This window comes from Ictidomys tridecemlineatus, chromosome 3 (genome assembly GCF_052094955.1).
Source record: "Ictidomys tridecemlineatus isolate mIctTri1 chromosome 3, mIctTri1.hap1, whole genome shotgun sequence".
In the NCBI taxonomy this organism is placed as follows: Eukaryota; Metazoa; Chordata; class Mammalia; order Rodentia; family Sciuridae; genus Ictidomys; species Ictidomys tridecemlineatus.
The window spans coordinates 25173066-25181678 of NC_135479.1; the positions used below are offsets into that span (position 1 = coordinate 25173066).

Genomic DNA, 8613 nt, shown 5'->3' on the forward strand with positions numbered 1-8613 from the left:
CGTTCCCAGGGACCCCAGGAACCAGCTTCCACTGAAGTGGATAGCAGAGCTGGGGAATATTGGGGACTCCTGTGTTAACCCCTATATTATTACGGGGAAAACTGATGCTAAGATGGGAAATGCTGGGGCCAGGGACTAGACTGGGCTGTCCAAATTTCAGCGAGGGTCAGCGGATCTTAGCCACCCCTACCAGCCATGCTCCCTACCACCACCCCAGAAAAACCCACATGGAGCCGGCTGCACAAATACAGCTTCTAGGTCCCCCAGTCCCCACCTGTGCCTCCCGCCCTGCTGCTTCTACTACAGTCTCTTAACTATTCTGGGACCTCAAGTCTCCCCACTGATCCCTTAAGGTCTCCACCATCTCCACCTCCAATCCCCAGCCTCAGAGACCACCTGCCTCCCTGGCACACCAACCAAATTCTCTCTTGAAGCCTTCTGCGTCCCTCTTATTCTTGTCCTGGGGAAATGAAAACTTTAATTTCTTTCTTTCTTTTTTTTTTTATTAACTTTATTGGATTTTCTTTTTAATTATAAACCGTAGTACTACATGTTCTTTGTAACCCATTAAACAAACCAGAGGTATCCAAAGACAAAATTGATAATCTCCTCTCTCCCTTCCCAGCCCCCTCTCCCCATTCCCCGGGGCCAGGAGCACTGAGAAGCACTTTTCTGCCTCTCCTGGGGCCACTGCTCAACAGCAAACAAGTCAACAGCAAGGTGGCCACCGCCCTGCCCTCATGGGCTTAGAATCTGGGGCGAGGCGAGGGGGGGGTACATTAAACAGAGATGAATTCTCTGGGGGAAACCAGATGGGTGGCAGTGATGTGGCCTGAGGGAGGGACCAGGCTGCTTTAGGTAAGGTTACCTGGGGAGGGCTCTCCGCACAGCGACACTGAGTGGAGCCTCGATAGAGGGCGCTGTGAGCCATCATAAGGATTCTCAAGGTTAGTCTAAGGACACAGGAAAGCCATATGGGCAAGGAGGGGATCTCTAATGCATGTGTTGCCTAAGGACATTCAGGTGTCCACTGGGTAGAGAACGGATAGAGAATGGAGCAGTAGCAGCTGCCAGGAGACCAATTAGATAGTTGGATGGATAGATAAATAGGTAGATTCCTTCTTTTTAAATAAAAATGGGCTTAGACAGCACAAATTGCTCTGCTTTTGTTCTTTGTTCTTCCAGAACTTTCAGGTCAGAACATGCAGCTCCAACCCCAACGTGGCAGCTGTTTACCCTCTGGGCTGCAGCCCTGCTTTGGAATAGATCTTTTCCTTTTTCCAATCTGAAGGGTAAAAAACACCTCATAACGAGGTAAACACCAAAAACGAAGTAACTTTGGGTTATAGAACCCGAAGTGGAATATAAATATCCATGAGTTCATGCTGATATGCCTACATAATTGAATAAATTAATAGGTGAGGGAGAAGAGATGAATCTGTGCAGAATTCCAAATATATAGATACTTTACTGTAAAGAAGGGGGACATAACTCCACGCTCCTTAACAGTGGGCCGCTCAATAATGACTTCCTTCTAGAGAGTATCCTGTGGAAAAGGAGGGTACTGTGCTAAAGCAGAGGAATCTGACAAAGTTCAAAGTCAACATCAAGAATTGTAAGTCACTCTAACAGCATGGACCCTTGATATAACGCTTGACAGTGGCACTCTACCTATCCCCAAAATCCATAGCCCCAGCCTATGAGGAAAATATCACACAAATTTCAATAGAGCAGCATCCTACAATATGCTTGACCAATACTCTTCCAACTGTCAAGGTCGTCAAAAACAATGAAGTCTGAGAAAGGGTCACACACAAGGGGGAGACTCAGGAAGAATGATGACTATATGTCATGGGGTATCCTGTAATGGATCTTAGAACAGGAAAAGGACACTAGGTAAAAATTAAAAAAATTTGAAAAACTATGAACTTTAATTAATCATAATATATCAATATTGACTCATTAATTGTGGCAAATGTTCCACACTGATATATGTTGTTAATAACAGGGGAAGCTGGGGGTGGGTGGTGGATGGGAACTCTCTGTACTATCTACTCAGATTTTTTTTTTCTGTAATTGTAGAACTGCTCTCGAAAATAACGTCCATTAATTTTTTAAAATACACAACTCATTGTTGTTTTAAATTGCATTTCCCTGACTCCCAGTGAGGCAGAATCTCTTTTCACATATATCTTCTGTAACCACTTGTTTATGCCATAACCTATTTGTTATTTTTTTGTCTTATTGGTTCATAGTTTATTTTTTATAGAAGGGATAGTAATTCTTTGTTACATATTGCAAATATTTTTTCAGTCTACTGTTTATTTTTTATTTTATTTATGGAACCTGTTGTCACACAAATAATTTTTCATAACCAAATCCATCTCTCTTTTATGACTTCTCAGTTCCCTGTCTTAAGAAAAGTTTCCTCATCCCCATGTTAAAGAGTTAGTCTTCTAAATTATCTTCTAATATTTTTAGTTTCTGTTAATATAATTAAGTTGGTTTTTTTTTTAATCCATCTGGGATCTATTTTGTAGGTGGTGTCAGAAGCCAGGGGAGGATTTACCTTTATTTTCTTCCAGATGGATCACTGATAAAACAGCATCATTTACTAAGTAAATTGACACTTCCCCTTGGACAGATGATTCCCTCAAAGATCTCTGACTGTTTCCAGGTGACCATCATCCCTGGTTCTCTATGCTACCTCAACATCCAGTTCAAAAGCCCACATCTACCTTCTCAAAAGCTGTCGCCATCTGTCTCCTGTCCACCCATCTGGAACCAACCTTTCCCTCACCTGGCTTCTCACTGAACTTATTAATTGCACATGTAAATATTGAGCCCCTCCTGGGCGTCAGGTGCTGAATCAAAGCAGACAATCCTAGACTTCCCAGAGTTCACAGTCTGGGTGAACTCCTAGAAGTGGTGAGAGGAGAGAGGAGAACAAAGTATGATATAGTTTAGGGAGCCAGGTGGGGGTGCACACCTGTGATCCCAACAACTTGGGAGGCCAAGTTTGAGGCCAGCCTGATCAACTTAGCAAGACCTGTCTCAAAAATAAAAGAAAATAAAAAAGTACAAGGGCTGGGAGTGTAGCTCAGTGGTAGAGCACCCTAGATTCAATCACTAGTACCCCCCCAAAAAAAATTGTGTGTGTATGTGTGTGTGTGTATAAGCTTAAGGGCAGGTGACTTGAGGTACAATGGTGGGAGGGTTTTCCATTCCATTTTAGAAAAACCTCGGGAGGAAGTGATGCCTGAGCTGGGTTAAGCCTCCAATGGTGAGAAAACCAAGAGGCAGGAAGAGGAGTTCGGGCCGAGGGAACAGCATGTCCAAAGGCACAGAAGGCCGGAGGGGGCTGCAAATGACTCAGAGGCCAAATAGGGGGTGAGGAAAGAAAACGAGAGGGCCTTAGGGTGAGCAGGGCCAGAGCACCTATAAATGTGCTAGAGTTTAGTGTCTCGTGAGAAGCAGCACACTGCCATCAACAGGCCACCACCCCACTCCCACATGCACACCCCACCGTGCCATCAGGTACTTAGTACTTTTCTTTCAATTACTATTGCCCCCAAATAAATTTACTTTAAAGGGACACTTCGTGTCATAAATGGAAAATCAGCATCCCTTGCCATAAATAAAATAGAAGAAAAGTCTTAAAAAGAAACATGTTTCTATTAAAATTTAAAATTTCCATCTGTATTATTTAAAAAGGACTCTTCTAGCCAAGTCACACATACCTCACTTCAGGAAACACAGGCTTGGCAGATCCAGGGCTCTAGGGACCCGGCTGCCTGGGTTCCAGTCCCGGCTCTGGGGAGTTCTAGCTGTGAGTCCTTGGGAATGTCTCTTATCTTTCTAAGCCTCAGTTCTCTTCTGTAAATGTGGCAATAATAGAACCAGCCTCATTGGGCTGTGCAGTTAAATGACAGAATTTGAGCACTGTTTAGTGAACCTGCTCTGGCAACCTTGGGGCTGCAGAAAGACTTAAAAGCAACTGAATCAGGGGAGAGACACCATCTAGTTTGCATTCGAGAACCCCATCTCCTGCTGGCTCTCAGGGTGGATCTTAAAGGGCCCAGAGAGACTAATCCAAATACTGCTGTGGTCCCCATAAGCAATACAGAATCCTGCAGCTTGCCCTGGGGAGGAGAGGGTGCAGTTGATATTGGGGAGGAGGTGGGGTGAGAACAGAGACAAAGCTGGAGAGGAGATTCTCATGAGGGGCAGGTGGGGCCCTCCCTGGGGTGGAACACAGGGGTCTACAGATTTGTAAGAATGAATATGACAAGTATAACTTGGCTTATCTTGAGTTAGGACTGTGTCTGGAGGCTGCAGACTTCAGACCTGGCTTTCAGGAATGAAAAGTTTGTACCCTGGCTGAAGTCAGGCCTCCCATGAGCCTGTAAGTCCCTGAAGCAGGCAAGGCTGAGTTTGCATGAGTAGGTGTGGGCAGCCACACTCCCACAGTGGCCCAGGGTGAGCCAGAGGCAGAAAAGCATTATCCAAGTGGCATCCTTCCTGCTGCCTCTCCCTCTTCTAGGCTCTTTGTGGCAGCTGACCGCACCAAGGAGCAGCCCAGGCTAGGGCTGATTTCAGGCTGCGGCCACACCCAGAATCCTTCCCCTCTCCCCCATTTAAGAACTCTGGGGATTGGGGCACCAAAGAGGATCAATCAGGACCTCAAATAATTCAGAGGGAGAAAACAGGAGAGCCTTCCCTCTGAACCCCCTGTTGTTCTACCACCGCAGCCCTGTCTCTTCCTCAAAGCTCCTAGATTCTATCCCGTCTCTGATGGCATTTTAAGTTCCTGGATTCCATTTCCCCGCTAGAAGCCCAGGTCAGTGCTGCTATGGGGAGTCCTTCTACGCCCACCGTGCTTGATGGGGTTCCTGGTAAGCAGGAAGCCTGTGGAGCGCAGGTCGCTGTTCTCCTGTGGGCCGCCAGGCGTCACTACTAGCCTGGAAATAGGGAGCGCCGCGAGGCTCGTCCGGACGCCCCGGGGACAGTCTGCCCTGCGAGCAGCTGCAGAGCCTGGGTAGGCCTGGTAGGTGGCCCCAGACGCTCTGGAGACAGCTGCCAGTTGGCGTTATGGGCTCAATGTCTATCGGGAAAAGAAGGACAAGTGCGACCTGAATTCGGGCTAGTGTGGCTGCCCCTCTTGAGGCAAAGCCGGTGGCCACCGGTCAGGAGAGCGTGCGAACACCAGGGGCGCCCTTCCTCTCGGCCCACCTTGCGCCCCCTTTGGGTGTCTTCCGTGCACCGGAAACGGGAACTTCTGGCTGAAGATGGTTGTCGTGACCTTTTTCACAAATGAACAACCGGAGGCTCAGGGAGCCAAGTTGCATGAACCCCTGTCCCCCTCCCGCCAAACCTGTTTCCACTGACAGCTGCCTCCCTAGGTGTGCCAGGGCAGGAAGGCGACACTAGGAAATCTGAATTAGTACATGAATATAACAATAGCCAACGCAGCGGTTACCATTATTACCAACATGGGGGCACACAGAAGTTAAGTGATTTTGCCTACGACACCCTGGCAAATCTACGACGGGGAGGAGGTAATCTGGCTCCAGAGCTCAAGTGCACAACAAGGCCTCCGAGTCTCTGAGTAGGACGCATCTTTTTTTTTTTTTTTTTTTTAATTTTTAGATCGGGTCTTGCTAAGTTGTTTTGAGCCTCCCCAATTTGCTGAGATCCCCTTGCCTCAGCTCCCGGAGTCGCTAGGCTTACAGACGTGCGCCACCGCGCCCGGATACACCCTTCACTCTTGAAGAATACTTGTGAAGCCCCACTGTGCGCCCGGCAAGGGCAAGCAGGAAGGGCTTGAGCCCCACCACGCTCCTCCGCCGGGTAAAGGAGCGCGCAGCCTCGCCTTCTCTCTCAGGTGCCCGGCAGGTGGCGCACTGACCCCATTTCCCTCCGCCCACCACACCCGCACCGTCTCTCCGTCGCCCCTGCACAGCTGCTGTTGACCACAGCGACTTGGATCCAGCCGACAGGTGGCCAAGGGGGCAGCCACTGACCTGGTGCCAGGTGTTGGCTCCCTGCCAGGTGCCCTGTTGTCTAGCGACTTCGCTCAGGCCCTGTTTTCTCCCTCGTGTGCTTCTCATCTCCCAAGATGCTGAAATGTAACAGGAAGGAACGGGCATGACTCCTTTTGTTCCGAGCTTTGCTGTTTACAAATCGCTTTCCACCAGTTACATCCAGACAAAAGTCCAGGGAGTGGGGTGTGCCCAGGAGAGTGCCGACTCTCTTACCTTTCCCACATCCTCACCCCCATGAAATGGGCAGGATGATCCCCCTTTGCAGATGGAGAAGCTGAGGCCCAAGAAGAGGAGAGACTGCCCCAAATCACTGGAGTGGATCTCAGAGCCAGACCCCTAATGCAGGGCTGCAGGACTCCACTTCTAGGAGAAGGTCCCCCCTCTGGCTGGTGAGGTCCTGTGCAGACAGGAGGATAGAAAAATGACCTCTCAGGACTGAGGTGTGTGCAATTTGGGATGTTAACAGCTTCCCTTCGGGCCTTCCAAGCCAGGAATTCCCTGCTGCCCCTCTGGTTCCCTTGTCCCCCACTGGGGTGTCTCCCCTCCCCTTCCCTCTGGTGGCTCTGGTGGCCTACTGCACACTCCCTGCTGGGCTGGCTTTTGCTTGCTCTTCCCACTTCACCCTGCAGGACTCTCCAGGCTTCCACACTGGCCAGTCTTGTCCCTCCAGGCTGAACTCCACTCTGCACCTGCTATTCACTGCACCTGAGCACCCTGAGCACCTTACAGGCCACCTGTTCAGGATGGGGCTACACATTCTCCCCCACACCTGTGTTCCCTGGGCCAGAGAGCTGGGGGCCAGCTTTGACCCTTCAACTCTCATGTCCTGTGTTTCCACCCGGTAGACATCTTTCAGGGCCATCCTTTCCTGTCTCCTCTGCTCCCTGCCACCCCTGCTGTCTCTGTCCTAATTCAGACTGCCATCAACCTCCCAGCCTCCAGTTTCACCTCTCAGCTTCACCCTTTCCACTGTTGCCAGAACCATCTTTCTGGTGATCCCTCTATAAAGGAAACATCTGATCCTGTTTGCAACTCACAATCACAACCAAAACAGATGCCTTTAATCACAGAATGAAACCCCAAACCCATACCCCCACCCATAAAGCCCTGGGTTCTCAAGCCCCTGCCACCCCCTCCCCCCCGCCCCGTGGCCTTATGTCCTCTCTCTGTCTTCACCATGCTCACCTTCTTTCAGCTCCTCCAAAGTACTAAGCACTCCCTGGGGTCAGGGTCTCCACCAGGTCGTTCCCTCTGCTGCAAGGCGCCACTCTGCTCTCTGGCTGACTCAGGCCTCCTCATCCTTTAGGCCTGAGTCAGTGAGGACCCCTCTTCCTTTCTCTCCTGGAACTTGCCTTTCTTCTTCCTTTGTACCACTTGCCCATCTCAGAGCTCATGTTTTCATGTGCTTTGCTATTTCATCTCTGTCTCCTTCACAGCCCAAAGTCTCCATGCAAATAAGGACTGCAGAACAGTAGAGACCGTTGGCAGCTGCACCCCACACCCAGCCCAGGACCGGACATAAAAGTAGACACTTGATAACTATTTGTGGAACAAATGAGTCTTTCATCCCATCCACCTCAGAACCCCACTCCCAGGCTTGCTTTTATCTCTGGCCTTTGCATGAGCTGCTTCCTCTGCCTGGAAGGTTCTTTCCTTCCCCTCCCACCTGAGCTGATCCATACATCATTTCAGACTAATCTCTCTGGGATCTGAGCTTGGCCTTTCATTTGAATTAGGGTTTCCCTCTAGGCCTCCCTAATACCTATACACAGCGCTCTATCCTAACACTTTAAAATTGCAAATTGCCAGCTAAACATGAGAGATTATCAACAATAATGATCTCCTTTCACCCGCCCCTCTCCCCAGACCTCTCCTCTCCGGCTGGCTCAATGGCATCTACTCTCTGCCTTTCAAACCATCGGGAACCCCATTTCCCATTCATTGGCTAAGCACTGAACAGGTGCCCACTGTGTTGTGTTCATTTCAGGAGCACTGGGGAGGCAGGGAGGAGGGAAGCCATATAGGCAGGATTCTTCCAGCCATGAGAGAAGCAGGGGAAGGCATCAGAGATGCTAAGCAAATGCCCCAGCCAACCCTAGTGGATACAGGGTGAGACTGGTGCATTCATTCCTCCCTCTTTAGATGAGCTCCTACTATGTGAACTGCATGGTGGGGGAGGGGCTTGGGGGACAGAGGATCGTGAGCCTGAAAGGCAGGCACACCCTGGGTATCACCGGCAGAGCTGTGTGATCCTGCTTGGTACACAGCGCACTGTGTCTGCAGTCTTTCTACCTGCCCTGGGAGCAGCTGGAGGGACCAAGGTTGGGTTGAAGTGGCTGAAGGAATCTCAACTACACCCGGTGGGTGGTCACTTTTCTGTCTCTCCCTTGCTGGGTCTCTCTGCTCCTTTGTGCCAAGGCTCACTCCTGACACTCCCTACACTGGGGTTTTACCACAATGAGGTAAGGTCCAGAGGCCACTTCCATCCATATCCCACATCCCCTGGGTGGGGCAGGGGCTATAAAAACACAAAGTCCTAGGTCCCCACCTCCATGGAGGTGGCACCTTA

General features: G+C 49.9%; 1 long non-coding RNA gene across 1 annotated transcript; it reads right to left on the reverse strand.

Annotated features, from left to right (window-relative positions):
* Positions 1–309: 309 nt before the first annotated feature.
* LOC120884113 (uncharacterized) lies at positions 310–8160 on the reverse strand. The gene is made up of 3 exons (XR_005726357.2): positions 7230–8160; positions 6258–6441; positions 310–6121 (listed from the first exon to the last, which is right to left on the reverse strand). It is a non-coding gene; the product is annotated as an uncharacterized LOC120884113 (long non-coding RNA).
* Between the last annotated feature and the right edge of the window lie 453 nt (positions 8161–8613).